This window comes from Phascolarctos cinereus, unplaced genomic scaffold (assembly GCF_003287225.1).
Source record: "Phascolarctos cinereus isolate Bilbo 61053 unplaced genomic scaffold, phaCin_HiC Scaffold_726;HRSCAF=1367, whole genome shotgun sequence".
Taxonomy (NCBI): Eukaryota; Metazoa; Chordata; class Mammalia; order Diprotodontia; family Phascolarctidae; genus Phascolarctos; species Phascolarctos cinereus.
The window spans coordinates 339,385,477-339,409,077 of record NW_027556098.1 but is presented as its reverse complement, the minus strand read 5'-3'; the positions used below and the strand labels follow the sequence as shown (position 1 = coordinate 339,409,077).

General features: G+C 39.6%; 1 long non-coding RNA gene across 2 annotated transcripts in view; it reads left to right on the top strand.

Annotated features, from left to right (window-relative positions):
• Positions 1–17,909: 17,909 nt before the first annotated feature.
• Positions 17,910–23,601, top strand: part of LOC110213472 (uncharacterized) — a 43,130-nt gene continuing 37,438 nt past the window's right edge. For both annotated transcript variants that reach the window (XR_002326006.2, XR_002326007.2), the window contains exon 1: positions 17,910–18,126. This is a non-coding gene — a long non-coding RNA (uncharacterized LOC110213472). The remainder of the gene's footprint in view (positions 18,127–23,601) is intronic.

Here is a 23,601-nt window from a genome sequence, read left to right as displayed (position 1 = left end):
CTTTTGCTAGCTGTGTGGCCCTGGGCAAGTCACTTAACTCTGTTTGCCTCAGTTTCCTTATCTGTAAAATGAGCTGGAGAAGGAAATGGCAAACCACTTCAGTATCTTTGCCAAGAAAACCCCAAATGGAGTCACAAAGAGTCAGGCATTACTGAAAAACAACTAAACAACAAAAACCACAAAATAAGTACAAAGTAATTCGAGGAAGGAAGGAGTTAGCAGCTGGGAATGGGGAAGAGTCAAGAAAGGCTTTATGGAGAAGCTGCTGCTTGAGCTAAATTTTTGAAGAAACCAGAGATTCCAAGAAGCACAGGCAAGGAGAAGAAAACAGGTAAGCAAGGCCAATAGATGCAGTCACTGCATCTGACAGGACATCTAACTTTCTGTACCTAAAGTCCCACACACCCACCAAGGAAAGGAGGGAGGGTCCTTTCTTCATTTCTCCTCATAGGATAAAATCCAGCATTAAAATTGCATGACATTTAGATGTATCTTAGTGTTCTTTTCACTTACACTATTGTGGTCATCATGTCTGTGGTTTTCCTGGTTCTGCTTACTTCCTTATATATCTGTATCCCCACCATCTTGGAAGGCCACCACTCAACTTCTCTGGTTAAAGATAGAGTCCATTAACATGTAGGCAGCACATATTTAGGACTGAGAATCAGAGTAGAAAGAGACAGAGAAACAGACAGAAACAGAGAGACAAAGAGACAAATAGAGATAGAAATGGAGAAGAAGACAAAGAGAAATAGAGACACAGAGAGAGGAGAGACAGAGAGAGAAAAGAGACCAAAAGAGAAAGAGAGAGAGAGAGAGAGAGAGATGAGAGAGATGAGATAGAGAGAGAGAAAGAGGGGAGAGAGACAGAGGGAGACACACAGAGAAACAGACAGAAAGAAACAGAAACAGAGACAGAGGCAGAAATAGAGATGGAAGTGGAGAGAAAGATAGAAATAGAGACACAGAGAGAGGAGAGTCAGAGACAGAAAGAGAAAGGAAAAGAGAGAGACAGAAACAGAGACGAGACAAAGAGAGAAAAAGAGGGGAGAGAGACAGACAGAAATAGAGATAGAAATGGAGATAAAGACAGAGAGAAATAGAGACACAGAGAGAGAAAGAGACAGAGACCAAAAGAGAAAGGAAAAGAGAGAGAAACAGACAGAGAGACAAGACGGAGAGAGAGAGAAAGAGGGGAGAGAGACAGAGGGAGACTCACAGAGAGACAGAGAAACAGAGACAGAAAGAAACAGAAACAGAGACAGACAGATACAGAGAGACAGAAAGAGACAGAAAAAGGGCAAGAGAGAGAAAGAAACAGAGAGAAAGAGAGAGAAGAGAGGCATAGTGACAGAGACAGAAATAGAAAGTGGATAGAAAAGAGACCAGGAATTCATGCCACAAGATCATGTCAGAGATGAGATAATGCTATAATGAGCTAGGGTACTTCTTGTAAACAAACTTCGCTGTACATTGCACAGAGATCCATGTTGTTATGGCCCCTGCCAGAGCTGTGCAGGAGTTAGCATGTCAGTTTGGGAGGCCAAGACTTAGGTATATTTATCCACTCATTTAAGAGGCCCTTTAAAAAAAATAGCTTAAGAAGACCTCAGGGCACAATCACAATAAAATCATTCATTAAAATATTCAAATCAACCAACAGCAGCAACATGGACTCAAATAAAACCAGAAGCCCAGTGCCATATGGTTACATTGCAACTCATCTCTTTAGGCTCATTTGAGGTCTGGTTCTCTACAGGACCTTCCCATTGAGTTTCTGCGTGGGTTTCTACAAATACTTCTTCTCAGAGCCATTAACTAGGAATGTTTGTCCCTGGGACCAGCTCAGTAAATTGTAACTGAGATAAGTGGAACTACAAGCATTCACAGATAGGTGGCAGCCACCATCCTCCTGGGGGAGACAGAAACTGCTCACCCATTCACCCCCAGAGAAATGGGTCCATTTGGAAGCTTCCTATTTAAACTAATTATTCATAATAACTAGGCACTCGGGGCCCCTTCCTGGGGTTGGGGTTGGAGTGAGGCTTAACTGCTAACTAACAAACAAATTAGATGCTTTCGGGGGTGGATTTGAAAGAGGGCTTAAAATCAGTTTCACCCACCCACCCCTAGCCCCCACCACCACTGCAAAACCCTCAAGAAATGTTACATTTGGAAGGAGATTAAGGAACGACTAGTCTAAGTGGTTCATTCACCTCTTGCTGAAATTAAGCCTCATCTACGGTGGAGTCAATGGAGCCTAAATCTCAAGAGCTTTAAAAATTAGAATAGCCCTTAACATCGCCTTATCCAGCCCCCTCATTTTATGGAGGAGGAAATACACACCCAGAGCTAATTTCAGAGCCAGAACTAGAGAGATGTTCTTCTGACTCCCAGCTTAATACTTTGTCAGGTTGTTGAAGTTTGACACCCTCCTGGGATAAGGGAGCTGTCAATTTTTCCATAGCAGACATCCCTGTTCTTTTGACTTAGAACAAGCAACTAAACTAGAGAGAAGGACCCAGAAGTCCTTCCAGGTACGCTGTACTGCCCGTCAAGACATTCCCCATCAATCAGTCAATCAGCAAGCATATATTAGTCACCCACCATACATCAGACACAGTGCTAGGTGCAAGGATACATATACAACGGAAATGATTGCGACTCACAAGGACATTATATTCTAATGTGCGAGCAGCAAGCACGTATAGAAATGTATGTAATCTAAATGTATAGTGAATGGATACAAATGTGGGTAACACGTGCTCTAAAGTGGCTGTCCCAACTCCCATTCAAACCAATGAGTCAGGTCCCCAAAGTTCATCCACTATGTCCTGTCCAGACTGTAGCCCTAATAGGTTGGAGGGGTGGCTTTTTTATTGCAATGTCTCATGAACCTCCACTACATGCTTATCAGTTGAGATTCATGTAGTCAGCCAGATTTAAGTAGTTTTTAGAAAGGGGTATTTAGAGACTTCCAAAGGCAGAGCCAAGATGACAGAGCAGAGAAACACTCAGCCAAGCTCTCCCAAAATTTCCCTCCAAACAAACACTTCAGATTGAATTCTGGAGTGACAGAGTCAACAAAGGATCAGAGTGAGACATTCTTCCAGCACAAGACAACATAGGAGGTAGGGAAGAGAGAGCTGTGACACAGGGGATGAGGTTGGCCCAGAGCCGGCATGGATGAAATACCAGGGGTGGGGATAGAAGCAGCAGCAGCTTCAGGGGCTCTCAGGCCAGAGATAGTAAGAGGACCTGGCAACTGGTCAGAAGGAGATTACAGGGGACTCCTGGGCTAGCAATGGATGCAGGACCTGACACTGTTTGGCAGCTCCATCGCCTAACCCCACTTCTGAGTCACTGTTCAAGGATGGAGAGGAGTACTTTCAGTCCAGAGGGAATGGAAGGGATCAGGGATCCCGCCGAAGACTATCATTTCCAGTCCCAAGGGAGGAGGGTCCCTGAGTAAGGGCCAAAGCGCAGACCAAAAGAGCAGTGACCTCACCTCTCGCCAGATCATACCTCCTTGGAAGCACTGAGAACTTCAAAAACCCCAGAACCAGCTTTGAAAATAGCAGTTCAAATGAAAAGCCTGAGAGACAGATCTTTTACCCCACCCCCACGCTGGGAACAGAGCCCAATACTAACATAAAGTTCCAAATGAAGAAGTAGGATAGGAAAATAAACAAATAATAAAAAGAAAATAACCTGACTGTAAAAATCTACTGTAGTGACAAAAGATCAAGACACAAACTCAGAAGATGATAAAGCCAAACAGCAACAAGTAAAGCCTCAAGAAAATGTGAAGTGGACACAAGGCCAACAAGAATTCCTGAAAGAGGCAAAAAACATTTTTTGAGCTCAAATAACAGTGGTAGAGGAAAAAATAGGTAAGTAAATTAAAGCAAAGGAAGAAAATTATGAAAAGACAACAGATTGGTAAAAGAGGCACCAAAAATACTGACAAAAATAGCATCTTAAAAAAAAAAAACAGAATTGGCCAAATGGAAAAAAAGGTACAAAAAAATCACAGAAGAAAATAATTCCTCAAAAATTAGAACTGGGCAAATGGAAGTTAATGACTCCATGAGACATGAAGAAACAATGAAACAAAGTCAAAAGAATGGAAAAAAAAGAAGTTAATGTGAAATCTAATTGGAAAAACAACTAATGTAGGAAATAGATTGAGGAGGCATAATTTAAGAATTATGAAATTACCTGAAAGCTATGATCAAAGAAAGAACCTAAACATTATATTTCAAGAAAATTATCACAGGAAATTACCCCAATATCCTAGAAGCAGAGGATAAAATAAAAATTCTAACAATGAAACAGACAACATTCTAAAATTTGTGGGATGCAGCCAAAGCAGTGTTCTTAATAAATATCCCTTCATAAAGCTAATTGTTGTTTGTTACTAAATGATGATAGGGAGAAGATATCAGCTGTTTAAATGACAGTAGGGAGACACTGACGATGACAAAGAATATAGGACACTGGATATTGATATGGGGGTGAAGGACACTAGAATGAGGACTTGAAAATGCACTAGAAGAATAACTTCTGCCCCCTCAGAATTACTCCTAGAACCCTGAAGGAAGAGCATTCCCCTCTGGGGACTCTGCTTGCCAGTGAAAGTGAAAGTTGGCTTAAGGATTTTCAGAGCTAGGCTACACTTAGTAACAATCCCGTTTCCCATCCCCATGACTTTGGACTGTCCATCTCCTATACCTAGAATACACTCCCTCTTCACCTCCATTTTGTAGAATTCCTCTCTTCTTTAAGATACAGCTTAATTATTACCTTCTACATAAAGCCTTTCCCAATCCCTACAATTGTTAGTGCTTTCCCTCCCAAACTATGTTGTATCAACTACTTTAAATGCATTTTTTTCATTCTTTCCATTTTTATGCTGTCTACATTTACATATGTACTTGTTGTCTCCCCAATTAGAAGGAGAGATCCTTTCTAGTGGAACTGTTTCATTCATTTTATTCATATCCTTAGTGCCTGGCACACTCACAAAAGCAGGGGTTCAAACATAGAAGGACCCTGAAACTGGATACTAAATGGATACTAACCTGTTAATGAATACTCTTTAAGTCTAGCCATTAAACCAGCTCCAAATCTACTTAAATATACTATTGTTGAGCCCACATTTTTACATGTTTTCCATTGCCGGTTATCTTTAAACCATCATGGAGAATGAGGGAGGTATTACAGGACTGGTGATGGGCAAATGTCCAAATTTTCAGAAAAAGGAAGAGTATCCATCTGCAAACTAAAGGATGGTAAGCTCAATTTCAGATCGTGGCAAAATTTTAGAATTTATCACTAGGAGGATGATTAATGAACATCAAGAAAAAGAAGTAATAAGATAAAATGCTCTTTGAAGAAATAAAGAACAACTTAAATACCTGAAGAGATATTCAGTGTTCATGGCTAGGCTGTGTCAATATTATAAAATGACAACACTACCAAAGTCAATTTGCAGACAGTATTATACCAAATTACCAAGGAATGCTTTGCAGAAATGGATAAAATAATAATAAATTCATTTGGAGGAAGAAAAAAAATCTAAAATACCAAAAGAAAAAGGGTAGAAATGAAGGGAGAATAGAACTTCCAGATGTCAAACTTTACTATAAAGCAAAAGTCATCATAATCATTTGGCACTAGCTAAAAAATAGAACAGACCAGACAAGAAAGAGTCAGAAACAACTGAATTTAATACTAAAAGTGTTCACTAAATCCCAAAACATACATTACCTAGGAAAGAATTCTATATTTGATGACAACTTCTAGGAAAATGGAAAAGAAATTAGATTTAGACAAATATCTTATACCATAATCCACAATATATTCAAAATGGATATGGAATATGAATAGAAAAGATCATACCATTTAAAATTTAGAAAAGAAGCCAATTATATACCTTTTGTAACTGTGAGTAGGGAGTGAATTCTTAACCAGACAAGGGATAGAAGCAATTGCAAAAAAATAAAATAGATAATTATTGTTACATGAAACTGAAAAACTTTTGTATGAAACAAAATTAATGCACCAGAAAGGAAGCAGTCTACTGGGGATAATCTTTATATTAAATTTCTCAGATATATGTATAATATATAAAATGCATAGGCAACTAACTAAAACATATAAGGTCAAAAGTTATTCCCCAACAGAAAAGTTGACAAAAGATATGAGCAAACAGTTCTCAAAAGAAGAATTGTAAAGTAAGAGCCATACATAAGAATGCTGCAAATCACTAACAATAAAAGAAATGCGAATAAAGACAACCCCTGAGGTCCACACACACTCAAGCGAATTTGTAATGATGACAATAATAACTAGCATTTATGTCATTTTTTAAGCACTTCGCAAATATTATGTCATTTAATCTTCACAACTGTCCTGAGAAGTCAGTGCTATTATAATCCTCCTTTTATGGTTTATAAGACTGAGACTGAAAAAGATTGAGTGACTAGCCCAGGGTCATATATCTAGTAAGTGCATGAGACTGGATTTGAGCTCAGGTTTTCCTGACTCCAGGTCCAGTGATCTAACCACTGTACCACATAGCTATCAAAGACAGCAGATGGAAATAATCAAGGAGGGTTGTCAAAAATAGGCACATTAATACATTTTTTGGTGGAGCTATGAATAGTTAAAGCATTATGCAAAGCAATCAGGGATTACACAAAATAAAACCCCCATATTCTTTAACTCAGAGATTCCATTACTAGCCATATACCACAATGCCATCATTGTCCTTAATGATGGCATGCCAAAAATATAAAATCTCCATATCCTTTGACTCAGACATTCCACTACTAACCATCTAGCAAAGTGACAAAAGGAAAAGGAAAGAAGAGAAAAGAAAAGGAAAGAAAAGAAAAGAAAAGAAAGAAAGAAAAGAAAAGAAAAGAAAAGAAAAGAAAAGAAAAGAAAAGAAAAGAAAAGAAAAGAAAGAAAGAAAAGAAAGGAAAAGAAAAGAAAAGAAAAAAGAAACGAAAGGAAAAATTAAAAACCCTATAATACACCTTTTATGACAACACTTTCTCTGATAGAAAAGACTGTAAACAAAGTAGGTTTGGGAAGCAGCTAAGCAAATTTCAGTATATAAATATCACGGAACATTACTATGCTGTAAGAAACAATGAAGACAAAAATATAAGAAGAAACATCCACTTCCCTCTTTTTCCGGGTGAAGGACACTGAATGTGGGATACAACAGATATCTCAGACTATTTTGATATGTTGTTGAGTTTTTGTGGAGCCTTTCTTCCCTTCATTTATACTCCACAATGAGGAATTTCTCTCTGGAAGGGACTGGGAGAAGAATACTTTAGGAAATATAGGTGAGGCAAAAACAAAAAATATTAATAATTTTTTTTTAAGTAAAGGAAGTAGTGATCACTAAAAGCCAACATGGTTCCATTGAGAACAGGTCATTATAGCTTGACTTTATTTCTATAATTTACTAGTTTCTCTGATTTGCTAATCTGGTGGATCAAGGGTTTGGTACTGCAGTAGAAAAAGAATTCTTTAACTCCCTGAGGCAGCTAAGAAGGCACAGCTGATTGAGCACTATGCCTGGAGTCAGGATGATCTGACTTCAAATTCAGCCTCAGCTACATACCAGCTGTGTAATCCTGAGCAAGTCGCTTAACTTCAGTTTCCTCGACTGTAAAATGGGGATAATAACAATATCCACCTTCCAGGGTTATTATGAGGGTTAAATGAGATTGACACACAGTAGGCAGTATATAAATGCTTATTTCCTTCCTACCATGCCTAAAATCTATTTCCCCATTTACTTCATTAAGTTATGTTCTTTGTGCTATAATCTAATGTACAAACATGTTTGCCATGTCAAAAATAACAAGCCCACTTAGCCTCATCGACTATCTCTTCTTTGATTCCCATAGACATTGCCTTTCAAGAGATGGGACCCTATCTCCAAGACACAAATAGCTTTGTCTTCTCTCATTTGCTCAATCTCATGGATGGCCTTACCTCAGTTGGCAGCTGTATTGTATGATCTTGTCCCAATCCCCTCTCCTCCTGTTGAGTTTTCCAGAACTATGCATCCCAATGCGCATGCTAAATGTACCTTGGAGACCCATTCCTTCTTCCTACTCTCATCTCACTAAACCCCATCTGCCTGATGTAGCCTATTGTATTGATAAGGTGTATAAAATAGAACTAGAGTATCCATGACCACTTCGATATTCTACCTAAACCTCACGGCCACACAGCTCTGAGAAATTAGCCAGTCTGCTCCATAACCAGAGTGAGGTTTTATTTGTGCCTTGACCCCTTGATATATAGTTTACCTAGATTTTTAACAAGAAATTTGATGAAGTATCTCATGGTTTTTTTAACATGACAATAGCTTCAAGTATAAAAATATTGTAATGTAGAAGACAGGTTAGATCTATTCTCCCTATATCCAGAGGGCATACTAGGAGCTATAAGTCTAAGTTGCAAAGAATTAATTTTAGGCTTAATATCAGGAAAAAAATTCATAACAATTAGAGCTACTCAAAAGCAGGATAGTCTGCCAGGGAAGACCTTTAGATATCCGGATGTCCATTTGTTGTTGGGTATGTTGTAGACGATTTCTTGGGGGAGATGAAGTAGGGAGAGGATGGATTAGATTAAATCCTCTATCACAGTCATACTTGAAGATAGGAATCATGAACTTTCTGTGTTCTCTTCTCTAAGCTAAATGCCCTTAGTTCTTTCAAAAATGGTTGAAGGCATGGCTTTAGTTCCCACCCAAGGGATCGATTCCAGTTTGTCAATACTTCAGTGGATTTGTGATCTCACTGAAGTATGTACTACTTCGGATGTACTTCAGTATGTACTCCCTCAGATGTACTCCCTAAAATGTGGTGCCTGGAATATATATACATATACATATATATATATATATATATATATATATATATATATATATATATATATATGGTTATAACTAGGATAGAATACAATGTAACTACGACCTCCTTCAATCTGGAAACAATCAGAGAAGTATGTTCTGAAGGAGCCTGGAAAGGTCTTCCAAAATATCTCTTATATCTCTTTAATGAAATATGAAATTCTCTTGATAAGATTAACTCTTTGATAAAGAGTGAATTCACCTAATTACCTCATATTTGTTAGCCCTTTAATATTACATGAAGTCTACAGGTGGTGAGTTACAGCAATGATGAATTTATCATCTAGGTGATTAATGACATTTGACAGTGATGGCATGGCTAGTCATATACCCTTGAACTTAGTGTTTAAGAGAAGGGCTTGAGAGATGGAGCTAGAGAGGAAAGAGGTTACTTATAAACACTAGGACTTGGTTCCCTGAAGGGAAATCCTGCATATCCATAACATTGATCCAAGAACCACTTGGCCCCAAAGGTAGCAATCAAACCGCATGGTGTTTCTGAACCAAACCTCTTAAACCCAAAGGAACAGCTTCTGGCCCAAGGAAGACCTGAAGCTAAGAAGTTGTAAAGGAGAGAGGTTATCATGGAAGGAACAATGTGGGTTGTGGTCCAGAGAGATCCAGAGTTCTCTACAGATCCTGAGTCCTTTGCCCTTATAGAGGGTTTTCAACAACAGGACAGATTGGAGGATTGTATGGGTTCTTAAGGGAAAAGAGATTCCCAGAAGAGGAATGGATTGTTTGAGTCTCTAGCAACACCAAAATAAGTCAGAGCCTTCTTTTTCTTCAAAGTGCTGTGTGCATTTTTGTGGACCCACTGGGAAAGCAACTGTGAGTGCAGTTGTGGCCTCTCCATGTCACCCCCACTCCCTGGACTGTTTCATGCACTTTGGTTGTGCTGGGTAAGGATCCCTTGAGTTAGTGGAGTCCAATTAGATGGAAAGAAGAGTCGGGGATAACACAGATTCTGAGATAGCCAAGGTTGAATACCTGGAAGAGCAAGCTAAAACTTTACCCTGCTCCTGTAGAAACAAATTCGAGAACCCCAAACACGCCATGCTTCCCTCCAGCTCTCCAAAATTCTGAATCTATAAAATAGCTGTTTAGGCAGGAGAGGACATGGTGGCCTGCAGGCCTTGCAGGGTAGAAAATGCACGTTACTCCCATGGTACAATGACAACAACTAATACATATGAGATTTACAACTGGAAGAGATCTTAGGGGCAGCTAGGTGGCGCAGTGGATAGAGACCTGGCCCTGGATTCAGGAGGACTTGAGTTTAAATCTGGCCTCAGATGCATAACACTCACTAGCTGTGTGACCCTGGGCAAGTCACTTAACCCCATTGCCTAGCCAAAAAAATTAATTAATTAAATTTAATTTTTTAAAAAAGAGAGCTCTTAGGGGGCAGCTAGGTGGCACAGTGGATAGAGCACCGGCCCTGAAGTCAGGATGACCTGAGTTCAAATCCGGCCTCAGACCAAACACTTGATTAGCTGTGTGACCCCGGGCAAGTCACTCAACCCCAGTTGCCTTAAAAAAGAAGAGAGAGAGAGAGAGGTCTTAGAAATCTAACTCCTTCTAAGGCCCCAGGAGGTCATATGGGCCCAAACTCAAACAAGGTAGGAATTAGTAAAGGTAGTATTTGAACTCTGATCCTTTCATTCCAGATCTATTGGTCTTCCCATATTCTTATCATTGCTTTCTAATGATAGTCCATGAGACTAGCTAGCTCCATTTCACAGGTGGAAAAACTGAAACCAAAAAAATAAATTAACCTGATTTTTAAATACTTGCATACCCACCTAACAGCATTAATTAGTTCATGAAAACAGACTAGGAGAACATCCTGGCACAGTCAGAGTCCTGAGCTAGCCAGCACACATGAAGGCAGTAAGGAAGGGAAAATTCAGAGCCACAGGCGCCCCAGTGTCTCCAAGCACACATCTCCTGCAGGTGGCTTGTGCCGGGACAGAGGAGAGAGAGCTAGAGAACACATCCTTAGAAATTATTGTCTGTTGTACTCTTCTGTGAAAGGGTCCCTGTGTGGGAACTCCCACCTCACAGCTAATTGCCCTGATATATGGTATGCCTATCATTCCATTTTTCAAATAACTCTTTTAATTAAATGATGCCATATGACGTCAAGACTTTCCTCTATATCAGCAAGTCAGAATTCGTGTCGGAGAAACACTGATATCTCCAAGCGTGCCGCTGGAAGTCTCTGCAAAGCCTTTCTCTGTATGTTCACCATTGTTTCATTATTTACAAAGTGTTTTCCTCCCAATTCTGAGTTAGGTCATCCATGTAAAATTCTTCCCATTTTATAGAATTAGGATCTGATTATAATGCAATAATGAAAATCAATGTCTTGGATATAAAACTTTGAGATTCACATGATGGGCAGAATTAAAAGGGGAAAGTCCCAGAGTGGTGGTAGAGGCTCGCAAGCCCTATTCCTGGGGGAGTTCCAAGGTCATGGATCTCTTGAGTTCAGGAATTCTGAGGTGTGGCAGGCTAAATTGATCAGGTTTTTGTACCAAGTCCAGCACCAGGACGGTGGACCTTCGGCAATGGGGGACCACCTAGCTGCCCGAGGAGAGCCGAGCCAGCCCAGGCTGAAAAGGGAGCGCGTTAAAGGTCCTGGTGACGTTGGGCCTGATGAGTGGCCACTGTACTTCCAAGGTGGATGAGACACGAGACCTAGTCCCCCAAAAAGGGAAGGATGGTGACAGGAAAAAAGGGCAACACGCAGCCTCGTGTGTGTGTGGAAAACCAGGCATTCTGCTGCAGATTCTTTCTATGACCAGGGGCCAATTAAGGTGCTTTTAGTCAATTGGGTCAACCCCTGCTAGTTTCCCACTGTTTTCCTTGATTCAGCTCCAGGGGCCTATGCAGATTCACTAGAACCCTGCAAGGTCCAGGAATGTGTACTGCTAAAATTCTTCTGGGTTTCAATTAAGGGAGAGAACCAAATCCCAGGAGCAGAGGTATAGCTAGCCATAACAATATCTGGGGCAAATTCAGTTTTGGGAGAGTGGGGAAGGGGAGGGCAACAGCAGCACAAGGTGAGGCATAGGAATGGCAATCGCCATAGAGATGAAAGACAGAAAGAGAGAAGGAAAGAAAGAAAGAAAGAAAGAAAGAAAGAAAGAAAGAAAGAAAGAAAGAAAGAAAGAGAAAGAAGAGAGAGAGAGAGAGAGAGAGAGAGAGAGAGAGAGAGAGAGAGAAAGAAAGAAAGAAGAAAGAAAGAAAGAAAGAAAGAAAGAAAGAAAGAAAGAAAGAAAGAAAGAAAGAAAGAAAGAAAGAAAGAAAGAAAAAAGAAAGAAGAAAGAAAGAAAAAGAAAAGGAAAGAGAGAGAGAGAGAAAGAGAGAGAGAGAGAAAGAGAGAAAGAAGAGAGAGAGAGAGAGAGAGAGAGAGAGAAAGAAAGAAAGAAGAGAGAGAGAGAAGAAAGAAAGAGAGAAAGAGAGAAAGAAAGAAAGAGAGAAAGAAAGAAAGAGAGAAAGAGAGAAAGAGAGAGAGAGAGAAAGAAAGAAAGAAAGAGAGAAAGAAAGAGAGAAAGAAAGAAAGAAAGAGAGAGAGAAAGAAAGAGAGAAAGAAAGAAAGAGAGAAAGAAGAGAGAAAGAGAAAGAGAGAAGAGAGAGAGAGAGAAAGAAAGAGAGAAAGAGAGAAAGAGAGAAAGAAAGAAAGAAAGAAAGAAAGAAAGAAAGAAAGAAAGAAAGAAAGAAAGAAAGAAAGAAAGAAAGAAAGAAAGAAAGGGAGGTAAGGAAGGAAGAGAAAATAAAGATGTTTTTAAATGTATAAAACAAAATACATAGGATTACAAAGGAACCAATTATATTCAAATAAAGATTTTTTTTTCCCTTTCAAGTTGATAGACCCCCTGAAACCTACTCATATCACCCAATGCACAGTGACTGACTCATAGTGGGTACTTATTAAATGTTTTTTCACTGATTGGTTGACTAATCATAAGGGGTCTATGGGTCCCAGTTGGAAAACTCCTGATCTAATGCAATCCATCTCTCCATAGGTGGATCACCTCTCCAACAGCTCTAACAAATGATTACCATAATAGCAACTCACCTTTCTGTAGAACTTTAAGATTCGAAAAGTTATTTCCCCAGGACAGCTGTGCAGGTAATACATGTATGTACCCATTTTAAAGATGAAGAAATAGAGTCTTAGAAAGGCAAAATGACTTGTCCAAGGTCATATTATCTAGTCAGAGCCAGGATTTGAAACCAAATCTTGTAACAATAATAATAATCATTAACATTTATATAGCACTTCAAGGTTTTCAAAGAAGTTTACATATGTTATCTGATATAAGCCCAGGGCTTTTTTCATTATACCGTGATATCTAGTCTCTGTTTACATCCCTTCAGGGAGGAGGACGTTATTATCTCATGGGTTAGTCCATTCCATTTTAGAAAAGCAACTGGGAAAGTCATTAAGTAGAATTGCCTGGAGTATATTCACTGTACAAATTTACTCGAATAAGAACATAGTGCATAGCAAAGACTAAAGAGCAGAGACATTGCAATACTTTACATCTGCCTTTTCAGGCTTGCTAACAGGGAAACTTTGAATAAATCGGAGGATAAGAAAAAATTATGTCGTTTGTTTCTGTGTTATTACCCTGGGCTCCTTTTGTGTTTTTGGTGAGATTTCCTTTTGACCACACAAATAACATGTGGTTTTCTGATCATATTCTGAAAGGAAGAAAAATTGGAGCAGAGGAAAAAGCAGAGGGGACAGTAGAGGGATGTTGTGACACATTTCATGTCATAAGTTGACATGAAATTGTCCGCCAAGACTATGATAATGACTAAAAACATAACTTGCAGAAAAAAGTTCTTTGACATGAAATGGGATTGCTTCTTTGTTTCTCTGGGTAACCTCTCTCTCTCTCTCTCTCTCTCTCTCTCTCTCTCTCTCTCTCTCTCTCTCTCTCTCTCTCTCTTCTCTTCTCTCTCTCTCTCTCTCTCTCTCTCTCTCTCTCTCTCTCTCTCTGGGAGGGGGTGAGGGGGTGGGGGTGTATGGATGATGCCATATCAAAAATGCATTGAGATTTGTACATGTGCCCAGACTAAAAGAATCTTAGCCACAGAAGCTTAGGTCTCACAAACTTGGCTGACTGGTTTCAGTTACTAACATCCCATTTAGGAGCAACCTTGGGACATCAGTCTCATTTCATAGAGATGAAAGCATTAAATCTGTAACTTCATGGTTCCTCTGGGTTCAACCCATCTCTATATCTTGAATAGCTTCATAGGCTCAATATAACAGGACTTTCTACCCAGGAGTCTCATTTGATTATCAGCATATTTAAGAAGAAGGGATGAGATTAGTCTTGGAAAGCTTAGTACTACTGTTGTGGAGAAAGTTTTGAACTTGGGGTCAGGAGTTCTGAATTCAAATTTCTGTGTTGACAGTTACTAGCTTTAAGATCAGAGATAAATCCCTTCTCTAAGCCTCAGTTTCCACATCTGCGAAATGAAAAAGATACCAAGAGCATTGGCTTCCTCATGGTTGTTGGGAGGAAAACACTTTGTAAAGCACAAATGAAAGAAAGAAAGTGAAAAATAGCATGCTTTGGTCTGTATTCAGTCTTCTCTCGTTCTTCCTCTGGAGGCAGATAGCATGCTTCATTATGAGTCATTTGGGATTGTCTTGAATCAATGCATTGAGAATAGCAAAGTCATTCGAAGTTCTCCATTGTATAATATTGCTGTTACTGTGTACAACATTCTCCTGGTTCTGCTCACTTCCCTCGGCACCAGTTCGTGCAAACTACTATGTTTTTGTTACAGTATCTTCCCATGTCTTCACTTTGTCCTGCAGACAAGACAGGAGTGTGGCCTGTAGATAGGTCATGAAACCCCAACATTGGGCCTTTCTTACTACTGCTCCTGGGATCTCAACCAAGGTTATTTATCTATCATTGGCCCTAACTCCATCCCATGAGGAATCTTTCCTGGATCTGATTGTTGTTTCATTCATTTCTACCTCAAAGTCAAAGTCAAAACATTTTAATTAGATTAAGAAAGATGCATAGACAAAGGAAGAAATTTGCTAACAGAAGCCAGTTTACCTAAGAGAGTACAGGAAAGGGGGGAAATCAAATATGACTTGAAAGTTAATTGGATGAGTGGTATCAGAAAAAAAAAAACATGGCAACACCTATACGAACTGATGCAAAATGGAGTGCAAAGAACCAGGACAACATACAGTAACAGCAGTGCTATAATGATGATCAACTGTGAAAGACTTGGCCACCCTAGGGGCAGCTAGGTGGCGCAGTGGATAGAGCATTGGCCCTGAAGTCAGGAGGGCCTGAGTTCAAATCTGGCCTCAGACCAAACACTGGACACTTACTAGCTGTGTGGCCCTGGGCAAGTCACTTAACCCCAACTGCCAAAAAAAAAAGACTTGGCTACTCTTATCAATACAGTAATCCAAGACAGTTCCAAAGGATTAGTGATGAAAAAAGGCTATTCACTTCCAGAGAGAAAACTGATGAACTCTGAGGGCAAATTGAAGTATAATTTTCTCACTTTTTTTCCTTTTTTTGTAATATAGCTAATATGGAAATATGTTTTGCATGATTTCAAATATATAGTTGATATGTTGTTTGCTTTCTCAGTAGGTAGGGAAGGAGTAGAAGGGAGGAAGAAAATCTGGAACTCAAAATTTAAAAAAGAAGGTATATTAAAAATGAATATTTTTTAAAAAGAAAGATGCCTAGGAATGTAAAAAAAACAACAAAAATTTACATAAACTCTCTAATCATCAACTCACATTAACTGCAAGCTTTTATACCCTAAGCAAAAACCATTTCCTCTAATTGGCATTTCAATGGAGTGAATCCCTAGAGTCTTTCCCTGGCACTGCCTCAATAATGCATATGGTGCTGTGAACAGGGGACTTTTTGGGGTTAAGACTTGCCACAGTTAATGGTCACGAGCAATTTGTCTGAACTGCTGGTCACTGATGCTGCTTGACTCAAAAGTAACTGAGGAAACTCAGGAACCATGACTGCAAAAGCTGTCCTGGAGAGTGGAAGATCAGGAATCTGTTACTATGGCTGCAGATATACATCACATCACCATTCAACGTACCAAGTCCTTGCCTAGGGATAGGCACAAACAACTCCTACCCATGCTGGCTAGCTACATAGATTATCAAAATCTCTTCCATCTAGGTAGAAGTTAATAACATCCCTAATGAAATCCACCTTCAAAGGCAGCTGTCATTTCTCTTATTACTTCTATACTCCCCACACTCTTCCTCCTACATCCTTTGTCAAGCCTACACTTATTAACCAGTCAGGACTACCCTGGCACTGAAGCCAGCTAGAAATGTCACTGTACCTGCAGTCCCTGGAGAAATACCAATTTAAAGAATTCAGTATCACAGTCCAGAGTACATGTATCCTGCGTTTTTATTACGTACTTCATAAGGCTATTGTAGGTAAAATACTTTGTAGACTTCAAAGAACTATATAAAAAGGGATTATCAGTTTTATCTACTCTACTGAGATGTTATGAAGAAACTGCTTTTTAAACTATAAAACTCTTATCTAAATGTGAGCTATTATTATTGTAAATATTAGGGATTGGCACTGAACCTGTGATTTCATTGGTATAGAAAACTAGCTGGGGAGGAAACTCTCTCTGCCAAAGTTGATTAGCACCTTCTCTTGCCATTTATAGTCTTAGCAGGATGCGTAGGGCACTGAGAGATTCAGAGAGATTCAGAGTAATCAGATTGGTATGTAGCACTGGAGACTTGACCCCAGATCTTCCCAGCTTGGAGGCCAGATCTCTATTATTACACCACACTGCTGCTATATCATTGATATTAATAGTTATTAATTACTATTATTGTAGTATCTTCCATCAAAGTTTCAACTGGCCTGCATGTGGTTTTGATGGCTATCTGACCTGGGATCTGGTCCACCCCCATCTCCAAGGAAGACTTTGTGGAGAGTAGTGAGAAGACTAGGTGCCTTGTTTCCTAAATGGAAATATTCAGATTCAATATTCCTTCCTACCTTATCCTTAAAAAAAATACATGTTGACCCTTATTACATTAAGTTCAACAGGCTTCGTTTGGGACAAAAAATAACTTTTCCAAACTAGTTTGGCTGAAAGAAAGACAAGAGGCAGAATGTGCCAGGCAGATCAAACTACCACTGCTACTTCCCCTCAGACCCTGATGGAGATAGCCCAGGACCCTGAATCCAAGAGCCTTGGGAATAGAAGCACACTCCAGACCACTGATTCTGCTTCCATATTAGCTACTGCAGCCATCTTTTCCATGGAGATGCTACCAGTTAACTGATTTGGGGTACTATGGCCCTACCTCCTCAAATTCTCACCATCAGAGTCCCAGGCACTGTCCAATGGGTCAACATCACAAAAGGATACTATTTTATCAATAGAAATGGATATTAAAGAAAATGCACTACCATGTATTTTGCAGTATACTCTAGAACCATGGGAACTTTCCATCTGATTTGAAACTGAAACCACTAGTTTGCGAGTTATCTCCTTAATTAAGCAAGGGACTGTATTGCTTTCTATTAGTAATTCTAGCACATGGTACAGAGATATGTACATAGTAAGTACTTAATGCTTTTTCATCCATCCATCCATCCATTCATTCATTTATTCATGGTTTTCCAGCTGCCCTAAATGAATCTGTTAGAATCCAATAATCCTCCAGCTTTTACTTTAGCCCGGGGGTAGGAGAACCCCTAACAGTGATTCAGCCCAAATTGAGAATATGAGTTTGGCAATGCGATATCACGTGAAGGTGAAGATATATCCAGCAGAGAACCTTTTGATCAGAATATTAATCCTCCCCTCCCCCTTAGGGCAAAAAGGTTTTGGTTTCATTTCAGCCCTGTGTCTGCTCCTAAAGTTCTATAAAACTTTTGAGATGAAATCATCCCAGACTTCCTGCATGCTGCTGCTTCCTGTGAATGAGAGGCTATTTGGCACTGCACGCCTGTGCTGAATAATTTCAGAAAGTGTTGAAGTTTGATCGAAGAAGGCATTAAAATGATAGTAATTAGTACCAGGCCCTTTGCTTGAAATGCTGAGCTCCAGGAAATTACAAGGCTGCATGTGCTGAACTTATACCACAGGCTGCTTCCAAGGTTAAGGTCAGTGCTGCTGAATTCAAGGCCATCCTTTTGATGCTATGACGGAAACCTATTTGCTGCTCATAGCGGATAAGGGAAAGGGGAAAGATGTATCTGACATAATTGAAACTGTGTCTGAAAAGTGAATATGAAAAAGCTTAGGATCTTGCTTGGAAAAGTCTTCTAATCTAGGGCCCATTTTTAGATGTGGGCTGAGGGTGCAGGTATAAACCCACAGAAGGAGGATACCATATCCAGGGAGCCAAGACCACTGAAAGGCCCCGGGGGGGAGATTCAAACAGAAGGTCCAAGAATTGACACCTTGGCAGCCTCTAACCAAGCAGCCTCATGGCTAAAGCTAGGCTGGTATAGAAATCAAAAGCCCTGCCCCGAGAGGTACAGGCAAGAAGAGCTCAGGCCTTGCAGTCAGTCCACAATCATTTATGATTTACTATCCAAACCCCAAGATGTCCTAAAACCACTGAACTATGTAGCTCCCTCCTATCTATCTGAGAAGACAGCACAGTGTTGTTGTGTTATTGGTCTACTGACATGGAATAGCATTGATAATTGACATGAAATTATTGACAATATTATTTGAAATTATTGACAATATTATTTGATTGAAATTATTAACAGTAGTATTGATAATTGACATGAAATAGCAGCCTAAGATGATGAAAATGACTAAAAACATAACACATAGTCTAAAATGTGTCTGGACTTTATATTTTAGAAGCTAAGGAATGACAGAGGTTGGAGTGTACTAGAAGGTGGGGAGGGAGGAAGCCTTGAAGGTCAACAGATTGACGGGAGGAGGATAATAATAGTTAGTATTTATATAGCTCTTTAAGGCTTATAAAACACAACAGCCTGGGAGATATCATTATCCTTATTTTGTAGATTAGGAAACTGAGGCAGACAAAGAAACTTACCCAAAACTAGTAATAATAATAATAATAGCTAAATTTCTATAGCACTTCCTATGTGCCAGATACGGTACTAAGGGCTTTACAATTATCATCTCATTTGTTCTTCACAGCAACCCTGGGAAGTAAGTGTTATTGTTAATCCCATTTTTCAGATGAATAAACTGAGACAGAGGTTGAGAAACTTACCCAGGGTTACACAACTAGTAATAATAATAATAATAATAATAATAATAATATAATAATAGCTAACATTCATATAGCACTTACTATGTGGCAGGTATTGTTCTAAGAGTTTTATAGTCATCTCATTTTATCCGCACAACCCTGGGAGTTAGGTGTTATTGTCACTCCTTTTTTACAGATAAGGAAACTGAGACAAAGAGTTTAAGTGACGAGCCCAGGATCATACAGATAGTAAGTGTCTAAGGTAGGATTTGAACTCAGGTCTTTCCTGACTCCAGGTCCACTTTTCTATCTAATGTACCACCTAAGTACGAGGAAGAAAGTCACTGATTAGTTATCATATGTGCTTGGTAAGTAAGATTTCAGAACAACCTTTTCATCTATCATGTAACATTGCCTGTGATATTATGACATTTTGCTATTTGGACCATATTTTTCTCAATTTTTTGTGTGTTATTTAAGGATACCAATGAAAGCAAGTGAATGTATGTATATATGTATGTATGTACGTATGTGTGTATGTATATGTTGGAGATGCCAGTGTCTTTTCCGGAAACCCAAGATCAATACTCCAGACACTAATACCCCAGAGTCTAAGGGAAAGGTACTAGAAAAAGATAAGAGAATTGTTATTCCTGAAAAGTTCTGTCTGTCCTACCTCTAATTTCAAATTTCACAGTTTCTGTACTACTTTCCTTCTCTTATGTAGGTTCTCCTCCAAGAACGCCTCATTTTACTTTCAGTGTACTGGCTGACAAAGCCAGGCAGTGGGAGGTGGAGCAATGGGGGAGGAGGAGAGAGGGGTAAAGAGAAAGGGGCTTTGGATAACTCTAAATCTGCAGGCAAATTTAAAGCCCCGTCTCCTGGAGAAATGCCTATAGGATTTGGTTGCTCCTTTCCACCCCCATCTTGATTCCAGTACATTTTTCCTCCATCTTTGTTCATCTTCTTTTTCCTTTGACCCTTTCCTCTCTACCTACCTATTCTAGCTGCCTCTCAGGTCAACTATTATACTTTAGGCCAATTTCCTTTTTATGATAGAAATGGTCATCATTCATTAAAATTTGAAAATAAAAATTGATTTCTAAATCAACACACAAGGCCAGTCCTGTATGACTTGTAAAATAGAAAAATATTTTTTTTAGCTCTCCATCGGCCCTTTGTTTTTCCTAATTCATTGTCCCCTCTCCTCCAGCCACCCAATTATTCTATGTTGTACTGACTCTTGTCATTGAGGAAGATAATGAAACAAACTCATCTACATCAAAGTCATATGTCTGTAGCTTTAGATTGGGAAGGAATAGTAGATATCACCTAGAAGTCCAACTCCCTTTCTTTAGAGATGAAGAAACTGAGATCCAGACATATTTAGTGGTTTGCTTAAGGTAGTAAATGAAAGAGCCAGGATTTGGAGTCCTATGACTACATATTCAGTTTTTTTATGTTCAATGCTCTTTCTACTATACCATGCTTAAGAACTTAGTATTGATCACCATGTAGAAGTATATACATTTTTTAAATGTCACTTATGGAGGCATGTTGCCTAATGTAAAGAAATGACTAATAGGCACCAGTGAAAGAGGTCTTTTGAGGTGGAAGGAGTACCTCACATGCCTCAATTCACAGCAACAGAGGAAACCTTTTACACTGCCTATACACAAGGTCAGTCTTGCCAACACGAGCAAAACTTGCATGTGCATGCTCCAAGGTGAGGAAGCCTTTTTGATTCACGTATAAATTAGATTTAAGTGAGGCGAAGTTGTGCAAAGTTGTCAGAGTCTCTCTCTTCCAGTCATCAACATCTAGTGGCAAGACAAAAGTCAGGATGACTAGTGATGGCTCAGGATGCAGTGGATGACCTTGGCATCTTCAATGTCTGACCAAGCTCTAAGTGCTCCACAGTGTTGCTTCAGCTACCTTCGTGGCCATTGAAACAAAATGTTCATAATCTGCCACTTCCACAGGGGAAGCCTCCACATGCTTGGGGTAGACACCTTCCTAACTCATCCATAGTTTGAGGCCCATTGGTTACCCTCAACCTGGTTTAGCCTATCTGCAGAGATGGTTTCACCAGGGTGCGGCCGCTGCTCATGTTACAGCTTCTTGCAGCCACAGGAAAGAGTTGGGTGGCAGGTGAACACCAAAGGTGGATGAGAAGCCCTGAGAAAGGCTTGGCAGCCCTCACATCAGGGATACTAGTCTTCCCTGAACACCCCATAAATCCCAAGACAAGACAAGATACCCAAGGTTCAAGATATTCTATAGGTCTGGATCCACACGTAAAAAATGCATGATTCATAAGCCTCTCACAATGTATTTACTTGTACTAATCAGCCAAAGGACATAAATTAATTGAAGTTAAAGACATTTAATGAAATTGTACAGTAAGAAAAGTAGCAATAGCACAAGTGAATACATCTAAGGGTCACATGTGGCCAGGGTGAACATATGGAGGGGCACACATGTGGCCAGGGTGTACAAGTGGAGAACTCCGATGATACTGGGTCACTAAAGGGTTCTAGTGAAGTCATCACACTCCTTCCATTGAGCCTTCTTCCTGAGCATTGCATGGAGTCTGTCAGGCAGTGTTCTACTGAGCTGCAAAGCTTCCCACTGCTGCCAGCTTTTGGCCTTCAGCTTGAGTCCTCCATTGAGGAGCTACCTTTATCCCCACAAGAAAAGGAGTAGATTCTGTCATTCTTCCTTTAGCTTAGAACTTAGAGGTTAAGATTCATATCTTTCAGTATGGGGGCTAGGTTTGCCAAACACTCAATCATCAGACTAGAGGAAAACACTCAATTATTGTCTCTTCAGAAGGAAAAGAATCTGTCAGTTCCTGGGTTTTAGATATGTTCAGCTTTTCTCACCAGGACAGAAACAGCCTCATGGCCAGGCTCTCTTGGGGGGCAGCTAGGTGGAGCAGTGGACAGAGCACTGGCCCTGAAGTCAGGAGGACCTGAGTTCAAATTTGGCCTCAGACCAAATACTTGACACTTACTAGCTGTGTGACTCTGGGCAAGTCACTTAACCCCAATGCCTAAAAGCAAAGCAAAAAGAAAAAAAGAAACAAGCTCTCTTGGAACACTCAATAGATGGGAAAGCAAATAGAGAATGCAAGCATTAAATCTATCTTTGAGCCTTACTCCTTCTCAGGAAGAGCAACATCTCTGTCCCAATGCCTCTGACTTAAGGTTAGAAAGTCCTTTTTAAGATCTATCAATTCCATATTGCAATGCACCCCTTTATAACTCTGGGTTTAAGATTATTCAGTTTTCAAGATTCTTTTCTCTCGCATTCAAATAAAAGGGAGACTAGAAGGCAAGGAAGGGGAAAGCAAAGTAGAAATACGAGGAGGCATAACCCTCTCGCCTTTGTCACAAATTCCTACCTTTATTATGGACATGCGGCTGGCTATGAGTTTTTCAGGTGTGATCTGATTCTATAGGTGAAGTATATTTTGGTTATTTCTGAAACTATTTCATTATATTTCATATATTGCCCAGGTTATAATACGCCGTCAAATGGGAGGCCATCTATATGCCATGTCTTAGATAGGCATTGCAGATGATTAATGAGGTAGGGCCTGAATTGAATAGAAAAAGGATGGCAAACTCGAATTTCATTTGTGGAATCATGCAGAAGGAAAAGTAGCTTTCATTGATCCTAAACTATTCATTAGCAAATATAGCACATTGGTATATGTATATACACCCATATTCTCCTAGTGATACAATGTGACAGCAAGCTATGGAAAATCATGAGCTTCTGGAAATAAAAATGGCAGGCAACCCAAAAGAAAATGGGAATGTGTGTGGTGGATGTAAATAGGGTGCAGTATATTACCAGTGAGGACTTGTGGTTGAAAAATGGTAGAGAAGACATCATCAAAACTACAAATGACTGGAAAAGTAGTCTGGCTAATAATCATAAAGCAATATAACAAGGAATCATAGATTGGCACTCCATGCAATTCCTTGCTAACCACTAAATGTCAAAAAACAACTAGTATATTGAAATGATCCTGTATAGATAATTTATGGAAGGGCTTGGACAAGAATAATTCAGAATAAGAAAACCTGAGTGGGTAGCACTCTGTCCTAGTGGAAGAAATGCTCCCTACAGAGGAAATGTGGATCCACCAAATCTGAACATTTTCTGAAGCTCAAAAATCCTTCATCCACCTAAGAGTTCTTTGAATATTTGAAAATAATTATCATATCAGCCTGCCCAAACCTGACACACACTTTTTCATCTCTTTTCCTGGACAGAAATCCCAAATTCCCTCAACTGTTCCTCACATGATATGGTTTTCAGGAACCTCCCTACTCAGGTAGTTGATGAAAATGCCAGATAGACCAGGCCAAGAATAAAGTCCCATGAT